This window comes from Ursus maritimus, unplaced genomic scaffold (genome assembly GCF_017311325.1).
Source record: "Ursus maritimus isolate PB19 unplaced genomic scaffold, ASM1731132v1 scaffold_4, whole genome shotgun sequence".
Taxonomy (NCBI): domain Eukaryota; kingdom Metazoa; phylum Chordata; class Mammalia; order Carnivora; family Ursidae; genus Ursus; species Ursus maritimus.
In genome coordinates, this window is record NW_024426552.1 from 84,571,254 (window position 1) to 84,594,136 (window position 22,883).

At 39.0% G+C, this 22,883-nt stretch overlaps 1 long non-coding RNA gene across 1 annotated transcript; it reads right to left on the reverse strand.

Annotated features, from left to right (window-relative positions):
• Nucleotides 1–1,411: 1,411 nt before the first annotated feature.
• On the reverse strand, nucleotides 1,412–13,628 carry LOC103676129. The gene is made up of 4 exons (XR_572017.2): nucleotides 13,463–13,628; nucleotides 9,224–9,296; nucleotides 3,397–3,539; nucleotides 1,412–1,652 (listed from the first exon to the last, which is right to left on the reverse strand). It is a non-coding gene; the product is annotated as an uncharacterized LOC103676129 (long non-coding RNA).
• Nucleotides 13,629–22,883: the final 9,255 nt, after the last annotated feature.

Here is a 22,883-nt window from a genome sequence, read left to right on the forward strand (position 1 = left end):
ATGCCTAACTGACTGAGCCACCCAGAGGCTCCAAAATGCATACTTTCTTTTAAGCAGCTGGAATTTCCCCAGACTCTATCCCTTAGTTCTTCAGTTTAGAAAGTCTGCGCATTAGGGGCGCCTGGGTGGCACAGCAGTTAAGCGTCTGCCTCTGGCTCAGGGCGTGATCCTGGCGTTATGGGATGGAGCCCCACATCAGGCTCCTCCGCTATGAGCCTGCTTCTTCCTCTCCCACTCCCCCTGCTTGTGTTCCCTCTCTCACTGGCTGTCTCTATCCTGTCGAATAAATAAATAAAATCTTTAAAAAAAAAAAAAAAAAGTCTGTGCATTTTACTTAAAATTTAGTCACCCCATGTGTTCCAAATTTCACCTGCTTTCAAGATAAAAGATGTAAAGCCCAGTAAGTCACCCTGTGCTGTTGCCTTTCTCAGATATCTCCTGGCCTCCAGAGTTTGACTGCTTTTGTTACTAGTTCTTCATTGCCTTCAAGCACTGTTTTTGGTTTGTTTTATGTTTGTTTATATAGTATTTTGTCTAGACCTTATAGTGGTTATCTATGAGAGGCTACCATCTTGTAGGAGCTACTCAGCCATTCCAGAAGAGCACCTAGTCTATTTATTTCCATTTAATATAATTTTTGCTGTGATTGGTTTAAACCTGCCATTTTGTTATTTGTTTTCTATTTGTTCTTTGCTATTTTCCTTCTTTTATAGCTTTATTTTGCATTAGTTAAGTATATTTTATTATTCCCATTCACTTCTTAATTGGTATTTCATTATACCTCTCTGTTTTGCTTTGCCTGTTCTGTGTATGTGTGTGTGTGTGTTTTCTCTAGGATTACAACGTATATCTTCTACCTTTAATTTTTTGAGGAACCTCTGCACTGTTTTCCATAGCTGCTGCACCCTTTTCCATTCACCAAAAATTTACAAAGATGCCAATTTCTCCACATCCTTTCCAATACTTGTTGTCTTTTTGCTTTTCAGATAATGGCCATCCTGACAGGTATGAAGTGATATCTCATTGTGGCTTTGATTTGCATTTCCCTGATAATTAGTGACATGGAACAATTTTTCCCATACCTGTTGACTATATGCATGTTTTCTTTGGAGAAATGTCTAATTCAAGTTCTTGGCTGATTTTTAAATTGGGTCATTAATTTTTTTGCTAGTGAGTTGTAGGTGTTTCTTATATAATTTGGATATTAATCCTTTGTTAGATATATGGTTTGCTAATATTTTCTCCCATTCTGTAAGTTGCCTTTCACTCTATTGATTCTTTTCTTTGCTGTGCAGAAGCTTTTTAATTTAATGTGGTGCGTCTATTCTTGCTTTTGTGGCTTATGCCTCTGGTTTCATATTCATGAGATCATTGCTAGAATTCAAACCCAAGTTCAGCCAGACTCCAAGCATTGTGGCCTTATTTGCTATGTGGTATTGCCACCAATTTAAGGAGCAAACTGAAAAAGAAAGTGAAAGTGCCATACCTGTCACCAGGCATGAAGAGAATTCACAGAGGAAAAGATGGAGTGGTTCCAACCAATGGCAGGATATTTCTTTGTATTCAAACATTACGGTGTGGATTGGTTAGAAACCCTGGCATTAGACCCAGATAGACTTCCATCAAATATTTTTGAGACTCAGTTTCTTGATCTGTGAAATAGGGATAAAAAGCAGGGTAATATATTTGTTATTAGAATTAAATTAAGTAATGTATATATAGCTCCTATTAAATAAATAGTAACAATTTTTATTATATGTCTTCATTTGGTCTAACTGCAAAAAAAAGAAAGATAGTGTTCTTCAGGGTAGAGCGGAGAATTATCAAGGCTAGAATGAACATGGCCTTACCTCAAAGACGTTAATCCAAGTAATTTTATTCAGATATTGAAAATAACCCGTTTATTTAAAAGTACTACTTCCAATAAACACTTTTATCTCGTGGTTTTAAACAATATATGCATTTGGGGCGCCTGGGTGGCACAGCGGTTAAGCGTCTGCCTTCGGCTCAGGGCGTGATCCCAGCGTTATGGGATCGAGCCCCACATCAGGCTCTTCCGCTATGAGCCTGCTTCTTCCTCTCCCACTCCCCCTGCTTCTGTTCCCTCTCTCGCTGGCTGTCTCTATCTCTGTCAAATAAATAAATAAAATCTTAAAAAAAAAAAAAACAATATATGCATTGGCAGTAAATAGCTGAGTGGTCTCTTCAAACTTGCATAAATTCCAAACCAGATTTTCACTCTCCAAACTAATTGAAAACAAATTCTGAAAAATCATGGAAGGCAAATGGAACTGAAAAATCTGTAAGGATTTAAACAGGCTCTCAGGACCCCTAAGTAACATTAAAAAAAACACACTGAGAATGAATCAAAACAATATAATTGCTTGAGATTGCTGTGCATGTAAATATGGAATCAGTCCCAAAGGACTGGATGGGTAATAAGTATTTCTCTTTTATATGTCTGCTGGCTCTGACCCTGGAAACCCTCAGCTGGGAACTGGTGTGTCTGCTCTGATGTCTGGGTGGACTACAGCTGGGCAACATCACCATGCCTGTGCATGAGAAGGAATGATTCCCCCTCCTCCCTCTCAATCCTTCTGACATCTGCTAATGAAGTCCAGAGGACTGACTTTGCAGAGCCCATCCCTCCTGTAGAGAAGGGACATTTGGTGCAATGATGAATGGCCCACACCCAAGCTAAATAGACAAAAAGTGATTAAATGTAAGCCGTTGGAAATTATAGCAGGCATCAGAGTACCTCCTTCCCAGGATTACTCTGATAGGAATACCACCCCACCCATTAGATGTTTGCAAAGCAAACTTTCACCTGTGTTAATTAACAAAATATATGCCTACAAGAATTAGATGGTTGTCCCGTGTATAACTTTCTCTTAAGTAGTGAATTGCCTTTTCTTAAGTACAGTGAAATTAATGTCCTTTTTAACATTTGCTAAATCTGTATGTTTTTTTGTTTAAATACAATGGAGCAATTCAGTAAGGTATTATAAGATTTCATCTAGTGAGGATAAAAGCTAAGGCTGTCTAGAAAGCGTGGCTTAAAATTTCTCGAAGCTGTGTTTACCATTCTGCCTAAATTATGCAGTCAAAGCTTATAAACTATTAGGGCCTTTAGATCTTCAGATTGGAAACATTTTCAGATTTAGAAAAGCTTCATTGTTTGATTTGAACTTTTCAGTTTAAAATAATTAGGGTGGAATGGGAACATAATCCTCTCACTAACATGTTTTTTCCTCAGTGAAGTCTGAGGAATTTAGCATTAAAGATGCAATCTGGAAGAAAAAAAAAGAAAGAAAGAAAAATGAAAAGAGCTTTGTTCCTTTTCACTTAATACCAAATAACAAAATTGCAAAATATAGAACATGATGTTACTGTTACCTTTTATTGGGCTATGTCAATTTCCCCAGGGACAATGCATTGCTGCAAATAACTGTGTGAAACACCTGTGTGTAATATTTGAGGATACTCCTCTTCCAGGCTTTTTCTACACCTGTTCCATGGCAGCTATCGCCCACCTTTGCCTTTATCCAGGTAAAGAAACAAATAAAACAAATTAAACAAACAAAAGAACTATTCCTCTTTGACTTGTATTTTATTTGTTACCTGTTTCACGTCATTGCAATTCTGAATAAAATTAAGTTTTGAAAGGAAAAAGTCCACCTTCGATTTTATATTAAATGTTCATTCTTGAGCTAACCTTAGCTGGCTGTTCTTTGAAACCACAATGAAGTGTTAAAATCATTTAAAAGTGTTATTAATTTAGCAGTTGTACAGCGATGGATTTTTCAGATTGCTCATACATAGATTTCTTTCCTGAAAACGTGCATAGCTTTGTTTCCTTAGCTCTCACTGCCATAATTTCTGTGAAGGATGATATTCTACAGCAGAATTACTGATAACCAAATGAATTGCCATTAGATACTCCATTACGTGGGCAAATGTAGACTTCAGCTGGTCATATTACTTTGTGAAAAGCTGATGTAAATATTTCCAAATAAAATTCTTTTTAGAATAGAGGCTTTAGTCTCTTTTAACCACTACCAACCAAGCATAAATTCATTCCAGACTTGTCAACTCAGGTGTGGTTAATATTTCCCCACTAAATGAAAATGAGTTTGAAAGGACAGAACCACAGTTATGCTCAATTCAGGTCATGACTGTCCAAAACAGAGCAGCCTCAGATGGGTGCATCTACCTCTACCCTTGATTTCAATACAGCAGTTCACAGGTAAAAAAGAAGAAAAAGGAAAAGAAAAGAAAGAGCAAAACGCCATTTCATTTCCACTGCATTTCAGTCATTCTTTTTATGAATAGAAAATGTGAAGGTCATTTTACCTCATCCTTACAATTAACAACAATTGCTATAAGTTCAAAGCTATGGGGATATCTGTGAATCTAAGTTTTGCTCAAGGAAATTCTAGCTAGACAAGAGAGAGGAGATGAAACGAATGGGCCTTTCTCATTTAAATTCCTGACTGTGTAAATACTACCACATTATCAGCTCTGAATAATTAACTCCCATCCACTGTGCCAAAAAGTAATGCACTGAATTTGGAATGCATCTTTTCAGTAAATACCCCTGAAAGAAACCACCACAGAAATCATGACAGCTGTCATTGCACTAAACTTTTACTTACTCATTTTCTGAAAACCATCATTAGAATCAAATTAAAATAAAGCTGAGGTTTTCTGAATAAAACTGTCAAAAAAGATAAAAGTTTTTACATTGACAGTAAAGCAAATGATTTTTTCCACTCTGTTGAGGTTGCATAATAGTGCAGTATATCTGAATGACTTATGGTCCATTAATGACAGATTAACAGCTGCAGGAGGGGAGATCTTTCCAAGAATAGTTTTCAAATGAATGAAACTTCAGGCCTAGAGGCAATGGGAAATGCAAAGTGTGGAGAACTGGGGGAGGATGTAGGTGGCCGAGTCTTATAAGATCAGACTTTCATAATTCATTAAAATCACTGAAAATGACAGAGTGTGATCTGAAATGAATTTTCCATATTCACAGGGCGAAGAGGTCACAGTTAATACTAAGTCCTTGAAAATGACTGCAGGAGGTAGAGAGCCAATGACAGTGTATTTATACAGCATACCTGAAAAAAAAATAAGCCTCGCTAAGACAGAACATGGTGAAGGATTCTACCTACGTCGTTTTGTTCACCGGGATTCCTTTGATATAATGCAACACCAAACACTCCATGCAACCAGACGAAGGTGGGGTTTGGGGTAGGGGTGCAGTGGGGAGTGTCACTACTAGAAAGGTATTTGATGTATAAAATGATTTATTTACAAAGACTAGCTCCACATTCTGGAATGAGAATTATACCACATATATACTTAAATAAAATGACATAAAATAAATTCTAAAAAATAGGACTGTTAGCTTGCTTTTTTTAAGGTGACTTTCTGCATAGCCTAAATTTAATTTTTTTATTACAAAAATAATTCATGCTTTTATAGAGATTACAGAAAACTAGTAAAATAAATGAAGAAAGTAAAAGTCACTTCCCAGTAATATCCATATTTAAATTTTAGTGCATTTTCTTCCATCATGTAATGAATTTATAACATAATTTTTTCAATAGAAGTGAAATGATGTTGAATGTGCATCACATTATGTTAGGAACATAGGAGCCATTTAGCCTTGCTTTGGAAGTCAGTGATCTATGTTGAAGTATATCCGGCAGCCTTTGCAATCTATTATAGCTACTAAACCAACGCATATTTATCTTTGTATCTGGCCAGTCCTGGATTTGTGTGCTCAGTACTCATTAAAGATACTATCAGTAATAGTGATTGTAACATGTATTTTATGTCCTTAAGGATGTAACTCTACCGAAATTCCTAAAGCAAATGTGGAAATTATGCATGACCTCGGTATCTAAAAGTCCAACAAGTACTGTCTTCATCAAGCTTCTGATGTCTTTTTGTCAGCTTCTGTCAATCAACAATAAGATTTACTCTTCAATAAGAAAGAATTTTGACATAGGTCAAACACAACAGTGGAACATGGCCCCACCACCTCCAACAGAAACTAATAATCTTGCTAAAAAAGAATTACGCCACCCTGTAATGAAAATATAATGCATTAGACTAATTATGATGATAGAAATACTACAAAAATGATTAAAATTGTGTCACCCCAATTAAGTATTTTTCTTAGAAGTGATTAATTTATTATAGTAAATCCTTACACTTCCATATTTCTTTAACTCAGAATAAATGATAACAGTCAAAAACTAGGGGTGCGTGGGTGGCTCAGTCCTTGAGCGTCTGCCTTCGGCTCAGGGTATGATCCTGGCATTCTGGGATCGAGCCCCACATCAGGCTTCTCTTCTGGGAGCCTGCTTCTTCCTCTCCCACTCCCCCTGCTTGTGTTCCCTCTCTTGCTGTCTGTCTCTCTCTCTGTCAAATAAATAAATAAAATCTTAAAAAAAAAAAAACAGTCAAAAACTATATCTCTGATAGAAAAGTTGGAGATAATTTCTTATAAAATTTTTGGCTTTATGATATTGCTTACGTATGAGTACTCAGGCATAAAATCTGTCTCGTTTAAATCAACTATTCAAAAAATAAAGAGGCCTTTCTTTATGCTCTTCAGTCTTGGTGCATTAACTTAAATGCTTACTATAGTTAATTGTTATAATAAATATTTTCATAATCTCTATTTCTACTGCTCTAGTATAACAATTTTTAAAATTTCACTTTCCTGCCCATTTGAAATGCAAAATCTAGAAAAGCTATGTTTATAAGGAAACTAAAATCTAGGGATTCCATTGTTTTAAGTGTTACATTATATGATACATATTTTATCCTGTTTTCACCTAATCCTTAAAACGATAATTTTAATGTATATATAATACTGTATAAAGTAGAAGCACCATAATTAATCATTTCTCTTTTTTAAATACCTAGATTGTTTTAAATGTTTAAATTTGTTTATGTTTTATTGATAAACTTTTTCCCAATCTCAGATTTTTAGCTTTACCCCCACCTTTTTTTTCTTTTTTTTGGTTTGTTAATATGTGACTCTAGTAACCTATATTCTTACTTTGTTACATTTAGTAATTTCTTTTGATATGAGAAGAGCTTTTAATCCCCTCAAAGTCTTAATTTCTTATACTTAATAAGATTAGTTGAATTATTTTTGTCTTTACTAGGAATTCTTATTTTTCACAAATAATGTTTTCAGGTTCCATCTTCCATATTTGTTCTTTGGTCTTGCATTTTAGTGTGCTCTTTTGTGCTTATTGATTATCATATTTCTAATAACTACTAAATTCAACAATTATGTCAGTGGTTCAGTTGCTGTTCTCATTATTGCTTGGTCTTGCTTAATGTTTGATTAGTTAGGATAGACTAGTTCATGCCACAGTAGCAAATAGCAAAATTCCAGGTGCTTAAAATGACAAAATGTATTCCTTGGCCACTGTCCATGATCGTCTTGGGTTGCCACTGGGGTCCTGTTCGTAGTAGCCACACGGGGACTCAGGGTGATGAATCAGCAAACATTGCCAGTCTGGTGCTAAAGGCAAATGTGCACTTTGCAAGGTATGTCAATTAAACGCTCTAGCCCTGAAATGATGCATATTACTTCTGAGCAGAATCCATTGGTTCACAGTAGTTATATAACTCCACCTAACCACAAGGGACTGCAAACAGAGTCGTACCACATACACAGAAAGGTAGAGGACTGAAAATGTTCGGCGGGTAGCACTAGTGATTGTCCTCTCTCCTTACGCTTTCTTATTGCCATAAGTTCACCTGTATTTTCTAAAAATTTCCCTTTTATGCGAGGAAAGGTATTTTAGGGTATAGAGTTTGGACTACAGTTATCTTCATTCCTTTCGCTTTGTATTTTGTGTTGCGAATGTCTTTTGTATGTTTGTTTGTTTGTTTTTGTTGTGGATGGCTTTACACTTTGTTTGCTCATACTTCCATGTGATTAATTTGCTAATCTTTCAAAAGCAGACCAGATGGAGAATGGCTTTAAAGCATCGTCCTAGCAATCTGACTGTTTTCTGGCTGAGTGAGCCTCTTTGATCTTGAGTTGGAAATTGGGCTTTTTTTTCCCCCAAGGCTCTTCATATTCCAACAGTTTATTTAATAATTCAGTGTCAGGAGTACGTTTTGACAAAGAGTTAAGGTGTGGAGGAGATTCTCCTCCATCTATAGCAGCTCACTTTACAGTCTTTTGTCCTTCCTCGACCTGGAGTTAAGAAACAGCTCACATGATGGGTTATTTCTATCTGCACCAGCACGGGGCTGATACGTTAACACACAGAAATATGCAACTGGGGACAAGAGGTCAATTCAACTGAGAGACTCAGACGACGGCAGAGAGAATTATTTGAATTCAGAACTGGAGACTGGTGCACTTGTCATCACTATCACTGATGTAGGCCATAGGAATTCCTTTTAATAGCTATATAATAAAATGCCTGTGTGTTAGGATTGCTTCCAAAAATGACCTTTATTTAGGCAATTCAAAGGAATTCTTAACAATATTTAGAGAGAGGACATTCCCTTATACTTAAATATGTGAAATTTTAATTATTTTACTTCAAAGAGCTTGAATATCAATTCAACCTTGTGGTTAGAAAGGGACTGAGGTTCAGTGTTAAAAATGGGCTCCTGAGCCATACGAAGTTGGGTTCAAACTTAATTCTGTTACTAATGAACCATGCAGCAGCCTTGGGTGACTAACTCAACTCATTTTTGAAGCTTGGCTTTTCTCATCTGGAAGAAATGGATGATACTATGCCTAACTCTTGGGATTGTTGGGGGGATTAATTTCAAAGCAGTTACCATAGTTCTGGCCAGTTTCAAGCTCAGAGGAAGGAAAACACATAAACAAAGGTAAGAAGATGACAAAACACAGCATGTGTTCCAGGTTGATTGGCACTTTGTGTAAATGAGAGTAGGGCTGCTGCATAGTGTTGTGCAGGTTGTTCACTGCACAAGGGTGCCAGCCCAAAGGGGCAAGTGAGGTTAAAGACCAGCCCATATTCTGTTCGCACAGCCATCTTCCCTGGCATATGTTCATCTGCCCAGAGGAAGTAACACATTTTTCTTTACATACTATGTGAGCTAAGGGTGATCTTGAATAAGTAAGAACTGTAAGAAATTTGACTAAGTGTATCTGTGACCCTAATCCTAAACAGGGAGGAATAGAGTTCCAGAGGGCACTCACCATTATCTCCTTGATCATCTCCTTTCCTTAAGTCCAGGGCCTCTGAGCCATTTTCATTTGTTGGTTCTAAAAACTAAAAGCAAAAATACGTATTTGTCCCCTGATACATTAAACAGGTCTTGATATTTCAACCATTTTTCCTTCCTTCTGCCAAGCTCCAATCTTTCTTCTGAGCCATGGTTACATCAGTTTGCAGAAAACCGGGTACCCGCAACTCTTTACTTTGTGTTGGTCGTGCTGCTTTGCTTTTCCTGCTAGGAAAAGCTTCACAGACTGAAAGGCATTTTCCATGTTTTGATCTTGATGGTTTAGCTGAGGCTGGTTGGTCGGATGACCAGCTGCCTCAAATCACAGCCTCTCTCCTTTCCCGCCAAGTACATCTCCAAGGAGGAGTGTGGAAAGGAGGAAAAAAGCCGTAAGGAGACAGAATTGTGCAATGGGATGTTGAATGCGGCCAAAGGAAGCGTCCTCAAGTCTCTACTCATCCTTTCATCTCTTTCATGTGCCACACGGGGGCAAGTTTCTCAGGAGCAAAGACCCGTGCAATGCTCTCCTTTCCGCTTTGATCGGCACATGTTCTGGAGAGCTGCCCCAGAAGGCTGTGTGGCTGCATCCATTCTGTCACTCATCTTCTAGTCTCTCTTTCCCATCCTCCAATGTTTTTTTAACCAAGTGGGCAGGAGGAGAGGGGTTTGTATCAGGCAATAAAGGGTTCTAATGAGAATCTATTTCATTGATCCATAAAATAAAACCAGATGATCTCATCTATCTTCTTCATATAATGATTACAATTTATTAAATTTTGAATATGTTCCAGGTGCTTTACATACATTATCTTTAATCCTTATCACAACACTGTGAGACGGTTATTTTTATCTCTGTTCTATGATAAGAACAACATCAGTGAGAAAAGTTAATTAACTTATTCAAATATAAGAGCTAATAAGGAATAGGGTTAGGATAAATCCCAGCACTATCTGACTCTGTAGACCATGTTCTTTTTGTTTCTTTTTTTCATTAGTGTCCCTAAAATTATTTTTTAAATGACAGTGTAATGCATACATATATTCTCACTGGGTACAGTCCATACAATTTGAAGTATAAGCAGTAAATGTGAAAATTGCTTTCACATCACTTCTTTCACCCAGTGTCCAGTCCTGGTAAATTCCCCAGTGGGGACCAGTTTTCAGAATCTTTAAATACATTTTTATATATATATATATATATTCCATATACATATTTAAAACAAATCCATGTTTTGCTCTATAAGTTGTTTTTTAATGCAATATAAAAACCATCTTTTAACACCAGTACATTCAGACCCACTCCTTTTTGTAGTAGTTGAATAATATTTAAATTTGTATTTGCCATCTCATTCTGTTTTCTCTTTACCCAGCTTTCTGCAACTTAGTTATTCCAGACCCCTACTTTTTATATAAATAAACAGACTGAAAAGAGTATTTGGAGGATGATATTTCTAATTGCAAAGAATTTCGATATTTTTCATACTAGTTTATCTTTGTTTTGTGGATAAACATGAAATTACTGGAAAATCATAATAATAATAATAATAAGGAAATTTCCTTCTAACTGTTACACCGATATGATTACATGGCATCAGTTTTTCTGTTTGGTTCAATATGGTGCTTTTCTTCACAATGTGGATTTTCCTCAAAGATCTGCTTTTCCTGGCTATTTGGCATTTTGGCCCATCCCTCATTTTTCCTCTACATTATGCTGCTACAGTTCATTTTACAGCTGAAGAAACCAAGAACCAGAGAGAATAAATGACAGCCAAAGGCATGGAGATGTTTAGTGCTAGAACCAGAAATGAATCTGATCTATGTGCTGGCTCCTGTCTCCTTCCTACGACATAGCACATTATTCATGGGGAGTCTTATGTAGATGTTCTAGCTTCTTTGTAAATCTATCCTCCTTTCTCTTCACACTTCATATCCTATTTCCAGTCACATTTGTTTAGCTGAAAAAGTCTGACATGCTTTGTGTCCTCGGCAGAGAACTCGGAGGAAAGCTCATTTATCCTTGTATTTTATTTTGAATAACTTCTGGAAGAATCTGGTATCTGGATATGTCAATAAATCCCAGTTAATAGAAAGTTAGATTATTACGAGACCTTAGAAAAAAATCTAACCCAACTCCTTATTTTATAAATTCATTTAAAAATACATGCTACGAATCCACTTACTATACATCCTCGTAAGTGCTGATGTGTGTTGACGTCTATTTGTATATGACATCTGGGAAACTGGGGCCAAGAAAGACCAATTCACTTGAAAAAAATCTCATGTGAATAGTTAATAGAACTGGAGGCCACGTCCCCTGACTTACAGTCCAGTGCTAAACACCCATGTGACTTGCCAGGGTACTATGCTCTTTATTCTGTGTAGTAATAAAATATAAGCTCGTCCGACCTACTTATAGTATGTGCTGAGCTTCATTCATTATCCTTGTGGCTTATAGAAAAAGACGGTACTACTAGTGACATGTATATTGCATTTATTCCTTTTAAAACTTAAGTTTTTTATACAGTTGGTTTTCAAATTTCTAATCGCAGATAAATAGCAACATAGTTGCAGATAGTTCCAGTGGCCTTGATTGATTTGCAGCTTTCTCTCTCTCACTCTCTCTTTTCCTTTCTCATACAAAAATAATTCTTGAGGTCACATTATGTGTTCCTGAAACTAGCATTTGTATTCAAGTTCAGTAAATCTTACTGTCAACATTTTGTGAGCGTTTCTGTTGAATTCTGTTGAATGCTTGATGTTGCATTACAATCCTTAACATACAAATGTGTTCTAGCTGGGCTGTTCAAGGATATTGTTGTTTTGTATTCAAAGGGTAGAATATTTTAGTGCATTACCGGACACCTTGATCTCTTGCTCAGGGGCACCATTTACTAACCATGAATCTTCATTAGCATGGCGGACAAGTCAATGTAATGGAAAGGGAACTGGATTTGCCATGAGATGGCTTGGGTCCACATACCCTACTATTCTTGGCTTTCTTAAATTCTTGGCTTTCTTAAGTTCTTGGCTCATGCCCCTTAAAAATGGGGCAATAATATCCATTTCCTCAGGGTTGTTTTAAGATTTAATCGAAATAGTGCATGTGAAAACACCTTGGCACATAGAAGGAGCTTAATAAAGCTAATTTCCTTTCCAGTTTACTTAATGTTTCCTACTTTCAAAACCATTCCTTCCCAATAATGTAATAAGTGGCTTTGACAGTGGTAACAGAGCCATACACAGCATTCATGCTCTTTCCCTAAGACCAGCTTTCTTCATTAGTATCTGAGCCCAGCAAATCAAAATCCTTTCTAAAATCTTCTAAGTGACTTCAAAATCCCTGTGTGCATTAGTCTGGATCATTTGAATGTATCCTGCACATTTAATTAAACCTGTTATTTCTGGAAACAAAAACAAAACATTTCGGAAGAAATAGCTGAGAGGAACCGTGCTTTTCCAGTAGTGCAACATGTGAATAGTTTAAGGAATCTTTTAAAGCTGTGCTTTATTTTAATTGATTTCTGAATCAACTCCTTTTCTGACTGTGCCTTTATTTTCTTCACCTACCATTGCCTTTTGCCACTTCTCTTTGAGGATATCCGTTATCCTTAAAAAAGGGACTAGATGGGAATTAACTTGCTTCTGACCATATCCATTTATCCACTTGACGATCACTGTGGCAAACTATGAAAAATGTGCTAGTTTTGAAAAATGACAGAGCTCCCAGGATTGAAAAGGTGCTTATCCTCTCACAGGGATCTATTTGTTCTGTTATTCTTGGCAGCTAGAGCTGGAATCTTCAAAAGGAGATGCAGATTCTATTTTTCTTTATCTTTCCTACCCTGAAAATTATGTCTTGCTTCTGCATTGGGAAGGCTTCGGATCAAAAGTCCTTTCCTATTTGCACTGCAAATAAAAAACACAACCCCATTGTGAATTGCGTTAACACCTTTTCAACAATCTAAACCTCACGAGGAAAGATATGCTGACTATTCTGTGTACACTCTAAGTGCTGTGCACAGGTGTGTTTATAAGGAGGCTGTGCGTTTGATCTCTTCCATTCCTTAGTCCTTCCCTAAGCATTATTATCAACATGTAGAAAATGGAATCTGTCTAATCTTTTCCAACTGAGTTAAATCCACCAGATGTATTTCACTTTGAATTTCAATTGGACCAGAACCTTTGTCTTAGTAATAAAAAGTTAGCCACTTACATTTCTATCCTCTTGTGTTACTTTCTTCATGATCCAGGATGATGCCTTTGTTTCATTCTGGACAAATTCAATGCCAAATGCTCCTGTTCTTCAAACCCATGGCTGCCTAAATATCAGTAGACACAAGTCCATTTCCCCTAAGAGTCCCTCATGCTCCTTCCTGTGGTGACATAAGTCCTGTGGAATCCTCCTACATGGTTGGGGAGAGGGAAGAATAAGGAAATGAAGGGGTGATGCTAGAGCATTCACGTTAGACTTAGCTCTATTACAAAAATGGCCTTTCATTATCTTTTATTATCTTAGAACTAAGCCGGAGGTAGATATGGTTTCAAGGTCACAGTACCATGTTTTGACTACTTCTTGACAAGTCCTGCCTATAGGGTCTATCTTCTCTCATTAGAATGTGAGCCTTTTGTCATCCATTACTATCAACTTCAAGAGGGTCGGAAAAATTCCATTAACATTTTCTATGTCATGCATAACTCTGATAAAATAAAAACTAAACTTAAGAGATAAAATCTATAAAGAATAAAAAACGTTGGTAGACTTTGGTAGAAATTTCCATTGTGGCACAACTATGAGACTGACTCCAGAGTATTTTTCCCTTTTGCTTTGATTGCAAGTGCAATTTCACATGAAATAGTGTGATATTTCATCTCCCGTTTCCAGGGAGGCCATTAACCAGTGTGGTCAGGCAAACCAGCAGCTTCCCTGACTGGTCTCCCCTGCTGTGCCGTATAGACAAAACCTCAAGCATAGGACATTCCATAGAGCTTGAGTGTCCATTCTCCAACTGTGCTACCTACAGAACTGTCAAGTGTCTGTAAATATTTTGCAGTTCCATAGGAAAAGTTGTTAGCCTTCCGAAAACCAGCAGAGTGAGATTGCGCCTGCATCTAGCCCTGGTTCTTGGTGGGTTTGGTTTGCTGGTTCACTTTCGGTCATGTCACCACTTCGCTGCATCCCATATCTGTACCTCCTTCTTATCTCTTTGTGTGGTTTATGCTAAAGAGTATTTTTCTCCTGACACTTTACCTTTTCCCTAAAATGTGCAGAAAATCACTGATTATCCTTGATTGATTCATTCATGATCTTAGTTGGGACTAAAAGGCCAGGCACTGGACAGGAGAAATAAGCTTGAATATACAACAGGGAATGGGGGAGAGAGCCCATGTGCTGCTTCTCACAGTTTTCGGGGTTGATCATCCCCATTTTACGTTCCCCTCCCCTCCTTAGTTCCCATCGCTAAAGTGAAAAATGAACCCGGTCATCATTACATTAACTCCAGGTTCACTTGGATCCTCTTGCCATTTTAACATGTTTTGTCCCATTTTCTCTCCCAGATGGCAGGTTTCTGTCCTCTGAGAAGAATGACTAGCAACTTCAGAGCCTTCAAGTGTGCCTCCAACGAGTAGAGCTATCTGTAAACACATTGTTTGTTTTGAACAAACCTTCTGTTCTGGTTCTATTTGATTAACAAGAATAATCAAACATCTAAATAAAAATCATTGTCTGTTACCACTGGAGAGTGTCCAACTAGTCACAGACAGCTTGGAAGGCTGGCAAAAGGCAAGATGCATTGTGCATCCAGGCCAGTATGGAGGGACCTGTGTGCCATCTGCCCCCACCCCTTCTGCTCAGATCCCAGTCCAATCATTTTAATCTCATTAGAGCAAGGTTCTTATAAAGCCAAGAGATGGGCTTCAGCTGTAGCTCCCAATTTTGCAAACTACACAAAGCCTCACACCGAGAAAGCCAGCTTCTTGAAACACCTTGGATAACCTCCTGGCTCACAGGCACACCGGTGCCTCCCAGTACTGCATATCTGTAAAGGGCTGAGTACCATTTCTCTGTGTTTTACTTTTCCACGCCGCGAGAGAAGTTGAAACCTTTCAAGTCATAATGTGTATGTGCCCCATGCACAGTGCTGGGAGATACTATGTGCTAATTGTTTGTTGCTCTAGAGCAAAGCAAGCCCGCTGAGAAGCCGGCTCTTTTATGATATTTGTAGAGCTGCATTTCCCAAGAAGCAAAGTTCAACAGGAAAAAACAAAACAAACAAAAAAAAAACAACACAAACCTGATCTGAAACCCTTTCTTCACAAAATAAGAAACATTTCTGACACCCTATTTAATGACAACATTCAACTGTTTCTTTTCCATCTTTATTTCCCCTCTAAGGTTCAGCTTATTGGCTCATTATGCTCGAGGAACATGAAGGATGACGAGGACATGGAATTCTGGCTCAGCAGTTTGGGAACCCAGCCCCCACTGGCTCAGCCTTCCTCCCCTCCTCCTCTCTCCCTGCTCTCCCTTCCTCCCCCAGCTCTCCCGCCTCCCGCTGTAGATCTCTTTCTGCTGCCTGGCAACGGCTCCACAGGCAATGTCACACAGGATTGCTTATTACAGCTTCAGAGAAATAAACAGGACGGGGAAAATTCGTGCTGTTACATTAGAACAGTTATGTACAAATGTACCAAAGCCACGTAATTCCAGGAGTGATATTATTGTAGAATTTTGCACCATGGTGCCTAGGTCTACCCTTAACGTGGGGAGAGAGAAGGGTGAGGGGGAAATAAAAAGAGAAGTTTTACATGGCTTTTAGCCAGCAGTGTATTAAATATATCCATTCTGTTGGCATAGACCTCACATAGAACTATTTCTGGGCTTTAAGGACTGTAGCAAGATATTTTGCAGTTGTCACTTGAAAAGTGCAATGTGCATATGAAGAGCACAGTTCTGCTGCTTATCATTATAATCTTGACTTTTAAAATGATTGCAGAGGTGGCTTTAGCAAGACTTAAGGGTATCTCGTCTAGTATCTGTGAAGTGAGTCGGGACCTGTGTTCTCTTCAATATAGTTTATTTGCTAATATGAGGGTCTTTTGTTCTTTTAAACGTTCACTGATTCATTGCTTCCAGCAACTGGCAGGGATTGAGCACATTCTTTGTACCCAACACTGGACAGGATGGTGAGCAGAAGGGCCTCCGCTGGTCCTCCCGGGGATCACACTATCCCAGGGAGGACTGACAATTAGGCAAATCACTGCAATAAATTCTGCTAAAGGATAAAAGGCAAGAGGGGATAAAAAATGGAAAAGTCTGCTCCATTTTCCACTCAGGATCCTTTGCCTCCCTGCGACAGGAATAGCTCTGTACCAGGATTTCCTCCTGTGTCCTATCTATCTAGCCAGGCGATGGAAGGAAACAGGTTTCTTCCCCGCTCAGTTTCCTGAGCCTGATATCCAAACAGCATAAACACCATTTGAAGCGTATCTTATCTAGAAATCTGAACTCACCTTTAACTTGATTGTCAAATCCTTTCATGTTCCAGGTCCCTATCCTCTGGCCGGAAAACAGGGAGTGAGATTGGCCTATTTGCTAGGACAAGTTCACTGTAAATCTAACGAAGATCTCATCCTTCTCTCGCTTCTCTTGCCCACAAAGCAGTCTTTTTTTTTTTTTTTTTTTTTTTTTTTTAAAAGGAGAAAAACCATAACGCTGGGATCACGCCCTAAGCCGAAGGCAGACGCTTAACCGCTGTGCCACCCAGGCGCCCCCACAAATCAGTCTTAAAGGCATGGGTCTCCCCAGTGCAAACCACAGTATCTGAGAGAGTGCAGGGAACCCTAGGCACAGTGGGGTAGTATCATATGCTGATAGGGTAGGACAGTGGTGGTGTCAGGGTTTCTAGAAGGGCTACTCATTGGCAATTGGCAGGTGTCCAAGATATAGGTAAGAAAAGTCAGTGTAGGATCATAGGTATGATATTGGAATCGGTGACCACTACCAAGGAAAATTACTAACAAGAACTAGGCAGAAGTTTCAAGTAACCAAAGTCTGACAGCTGGAGTTCTGGACTAGGCTCACTTTTCAGGGAGTGGGAGTGGAACAGAGAAGGAATAAGCAGTCAGACTTCCAGGAGGGCAGACTGGTCAAACACTGATGGGGAAGATGGGAGGCCTCAGCCTGATGTCAATACTGCCAACCAGACCAGAATATTCACCACCAAGACCAACGGGTACAGTCTCAGCACCTCTATTTGTAGCCCCTCCTCGCTCCTAGAATTCCAGTTTGGTAGCGGGGTGGGACTTCTCCTGGAGCTTCTGGTACCCCCAACTTGTGGGGTAGGGAGGAGGGGAAGCGCTGGGGAGAGGGGAAGCAAGGCTGGACTGCTAGCATTGACTCCAGGCAGTTTGTTCAAGGCACAGGCTTCGTTTAGACAGACCTACCTTTGAATTCCCAGTTCTGAGCCTCAGTTCCTTCATCTGTAAGCTTCCAATGAATGTCAGTAATAACCATTTGATTAAAATTGCTATTACACTTCAAAGGACCCAAAAGAGGTGCTCAGGACATTTTCGCTATAAAATGAAAGAAAAATAAGAAACAATAGAATTAATCCCTCTGAATGTATGGGAATGGGAAATGATGACGTGTGGTATTAATGACATTAAGATGGCATACTGGCGAGAACTGAAATCGCAGAATGTATGTCAAATTCAAAAACTGTCCTTCTGGGATCCCCGGCCTACCTCCCAGTTTGCGTAGCACATCACAGTAAGTGTGCGAGGTGCAAAAAATGTCCACGACCTTGTCTCACTGGCTAAAACTCTTATCCAGTTGCCTCCCACTCTGAGCGACCTGGGAATTGAAGGGTTAGCGGAGGGCTTGCTGACTACTTTGTATTGTCACAGCGTGTTCCTGGTGCACTCTCTGTGGGGGGCAGAACTCTGTTCGCATTGTTATCGCCTGGGCAAGTTTAACCTGCCCCAGGCAGTTTCTGAAGAGCTTGGGTCCCATTTAGGAAAGAAAACCTCTGCTCCCATTCTAGGCTTTGTTCTTCCTCCTGTTATTGTCTTCCTGGTCTTCTGGTTTCTTTGTCTCTGTCTCTGTTTCCTTACGTATCCTCTCCATGTGGTCTTGCAATGGAACGTCCAGAAGTTTTTGCTTTCAACTTACTCGTCACCTGGGCTTCCTGATGGTTGACAGATATCTCCCACGACTGAGCTGTGCTCTTTGGGAACCCAACACCGGCACCTAAGTGACAACATTTGTCTCTCCATTAGAGGTAAATCAGATAGGTATGTATCTATTTTTCTCAAAATTATGAAAGAAATTACAAAACCCACGGCCCAGTATTTCTGAAAGCCGTTCAAGCAGCAGCTATGTCAACATCACCTGGGGGTTTATTAACAAATCAAGATTTAGAAGTGAAACCAGATTTACCATAAAGTTAGCTCTCCTAGCTGAGTATTTTGAACATTAAAGTTTAAGCCTCATTGCCATAATCGTTTAGAGATTCGGACACAAAACTTTCAGGTGACTAAGTGACAATATAAATCCAAATTTTCAGCAATAACAACAGTTTTTTGTTTCGTTTTGTTTTGTTTTGTTTCTTGCTGCTGTTTTAATCGTATCTACCCAGATTTGTGGGGTGGGTTTCTCTGTAAGAGTGTAGCTATCTTCTTTTTTAAATTAGTGGACCACTGATATCAAAACAAACAGATGAACAAATAGCATAATTCATAAAGAACCAAACAAGTCACAGGATGACTTAGATGATCTTATTTACCCAGGACTTCTGAACGAGACAGGAAAAGTCCCTGTCCCCACTGAGCTTCCATTCTCGTAGAGGAGGCAGGTGATGGACTGCTTAAAAAAATAAATATTTCCAAGCAATAATGATGCCATGAAGAAAAGTAAAGCAGCACGTGGAGTTTGAGTTTAACCAGACTGGAGACATAGGGCAGAGCAGTTTCAAAGGGGGAGGGAGCAGGGGAAACTTCTCTGAGATGGTATTGCAGGAAGGACCTGAATGATGTAAAGGAGAAGCCTTGTTCCGGGCAAAGAAAGAAGCAAGTATTGGGCCACAAGGCCGGGTTGGCCTTTGTGTGTTTGGAGCAAGCAGGCCAGAGTGGCTGCAACGGCGTAAGTGAAGGGAAAGTGGCGGCAGATGAGGCCAGGGAGGCCATGCCGGGCTTCGTAAGCTCTTGTCAGGAAGCTGTATTTTCCTTGACTTCTAATGGGAAGCGATTTTAGAGTTTCGACCAGCAAGATACATCATCTTACATGCATATTTATGTTTTTAAATCATTCAGTTGTATAGACTGTCGAGGGGAAAGACTGAAGCTAGAAAGCAGCCTAGGGGTTACTTCAGTAGTTTATGGGAAGAGAAGATGGTAGCTTGGGTGAGGGTCCTGTCAGTGAAGACGGAAGGGAACAACTTCTTGTTATATTTTGGAGAAAGAGACAGTCGCACTTTACTGTATATGGAAAAGGAAGGAAATAAAGGAACCAAGGATGCCCCATATGATATTGGCTTGACCAACCAACCAAATGGTAGCACATTTTATTAAAATGGGAAGTCTAGAGGAAGTGTAGTTTTGGAGAAAATATCAAAAGTTCAACTTTTTGTTGTGGTAAACCTGTAAAACCTTACAGACACTCAGTTAAGACGTTGAATAAGGAGTGTTATAATCTGGAGCTCAGAGCTCCAAAATGGAGAGAAAAACTTGAGAAGTTTTACATACGTAATGCTAGAGGGATGAGAAGCTCTCCCAAGGAGCGAATGTCCCTAGACGGGAGAGGCTAGAGAACTGAACACTAAACCTCTCTGACATTTAAAGGACAGAGAGAGGACAGCCAGTTAAAGAGGCTGCAAAGGAAAAGCCAGTGAGGTAGAAAGTGTGGCATCCTGGAAGGCAAGGGAATGTTTGAGGCATAGGACTTATATCATGGGGTGTAGTGACAGAGATGGCTGCCCAGCAGCGTGAAAGGTGGCTCAATGCCATGGGTATTAAGTATATTTGGATGTTAATGATTTGGGGATTTTTGGACTTCAATAAATGAAAGAGATGTGAAAGGTACAAGTGAACTCTCCCCAAGGATCTCCAAAATGGAGAAAGCAACTACTGAAAACATCCTGACGAGCAGTTACGTAAAATGCCATTTTCCTTAAGGAACTGAGACATGTTCAAAAGCTAGTGGATTTCTTTTTTTTATAAACTTCCTTTAGCAGCAAATCAACATCACCAAAGGGCTGATTGAAAAGGGCATAAAATATGCTGATTAGACGCGCTAGAACCTGGCATTTGGGAGAGTAAAGGTTAAGGTTTAATAAGTGGTAACTGAGAGCTAACATTCATAGATTTCCAGTAGGTTTTATAGCAACGGAAGGCACACGGAAAAGAGGAGGTGGGAGAGCAAAAGGCATATTTCAAGTTGCGGTGAACTGTGTTTTTCTATGCGCTCACTAGCTCAGAGACTGTACAGAAATAATGATAGCCTGACTAGACAGGAAAGGAAATTGCTGCCCTGTTTAGTATTTATTGAGTGCCCAGAATGAGAGGCATTCAGGGCACTTACAAATTAGGTGACTAGAAAGTCGTGGGACTGATCCACATTTCATCTGTGGTCAAACCTTGTGTGATTTCTCCTCCGTAAGTTTCGTTTATAAGGCATCTAAAAATATGTGTCTCACAGACAGTGTTTTTATATCCAGATGAACAAGTCTCTCTCACATAGAGTATTGATCACTCTTATGATTAATTCTGACTTTTGTTGACATTTAATTTAGTTCATTCGTGTTTTTAAAAAAATGTGCTAGCAGATTTGAAGTTAATCCCACAAAGAAGGCCAACTGCTGGCCAGACATTTATCTGGGGACTATTTTTTTTTTTTAATTCATCTACTTGGATTGTTAGGAAGGATTCTCTCCTTAAGAGTATGAATATGGGGCGCCTGGGTGGCACAGCAATTAAGCGTCTGCCTTCAGCTCAGGGCATGATCCCGGCGTTATAGGATCGAGCCCCACATCAGGTTCCTCTGTTATGAGCCTCTTTCTTCCTCTCCCACTCCCCCTGCTTGTGTTCCCTCTCTCGCTGGCTGTCTCTATCTCTGTCAAATAAATAAATAAATAAAATCTTAAAAAAAAAAATGACTTATGCCTTGAACTTGGCCCTAGGATAATCTCACACTCCTGGTCTGTTCTTAAAAAAAAAAAAAAAAAAAAAAAAAAAAGAGTATGAATATATCTATTTTAAGTTAGCAGACCACTAATTTACAGAATCAACGATAAAAATTCACTTCCTGGGAAATGAAGTCATAAAAATAAGGGAGAGTCTATACAGGCAGTTTGAAAGAACAGACCAAACTAAATCTGCAGCTGTGATGGGACTGGATGTTTAGTAAAGTTGATCTCTTCCCTTTTCTGACTTATCCTCTTTACAATTTAGGATCCTTTACAGTGATATGCCTGTGCTGGATTAATCTGCACTTTTTTGAAGTTATAGGAAACATGCGATTATCTTCACTAATGAAAGGGAACAAAAATACAGGCAATCCAAAATGGCGGCAGACTCCCTGAATCATGCCCAGTTGGCTGTAGGATGTGTTTTGTACTTAAGTTTGGATATGGGTGTGTCTGATTTTCTGGGAATTTACTTCAAAGAGAAGAATGAAATGACACAGTGAAAACTTGGCTCTCTTGGAGCTGGGAAACTCTCCAGTTTTCCTATCCTAACCCTGTTCATTCAGGAAACAGACATGACCTTGCTCAAAGATCTTTCTGAACAAAAAGCTGTGCACTGATCCTTTGTATTTCAAAGGGCTTCCTTGCAGAGATATGAGTTCCCTTAAAGCCACAGCAATAACTAAGCTAAGTGTTTGCCGGTGTTTCTGCTGGGACAGTTGAGTGGACAGATACCAAGCCATCTGCTAGATGGGGCTGAGGAGGAATTGTGAGAGGACAGATGAACTCCCCTCATGCAGCAAGTGTTGTCTTGCAAAGTACTGTAGTATTTGTGATAAGGTCTCAAGCTCAGGTTGGTATAGATTATTTCTCTTACTAACTCTGAAATCTTTAGCAAAATACTTAATATGCCCAGTCTCTCCATCTATAAAATGGTACTCTATGGGCTTGTTGTGAAGATTAAATGAGCTAATACTCAGCCTTTGGCTCCACACCAGGTGCATAGTCCATGATCAAAATCACATTAGCAATTTCTGGAGTCTAGGGACTGAATTTAAAAATGCCTCTCACACAGACACGTCTTATTGGTTTGCAAATATATTCCGTTGCAGTTGTGCTTAGTAAAATGCAATGACACCTAAAGACATTACCAAAATCATGTATTCAGCAAAGAAATGTTAAATACCTACCATGTACTAGGTATCCTTGTTCACTCATTTATTTATTTTTGCTACTTATGTATTTTCTTAATCAACTGGTACGGAATGAAAAACAACCGTCACGTGAAAGCCCATGCAATCTATGCCACTGTAAGTTGTCACAAATAACAACCATATGTGATGTAAGAAACAGAACTAGATCCTAAGTGAAGGTGGGACAAAGGGAATAGAAAACTCAATTTTGAGACACATGGGGACATTAGAATTTGATTTGGATAAGAAACACAGTTAA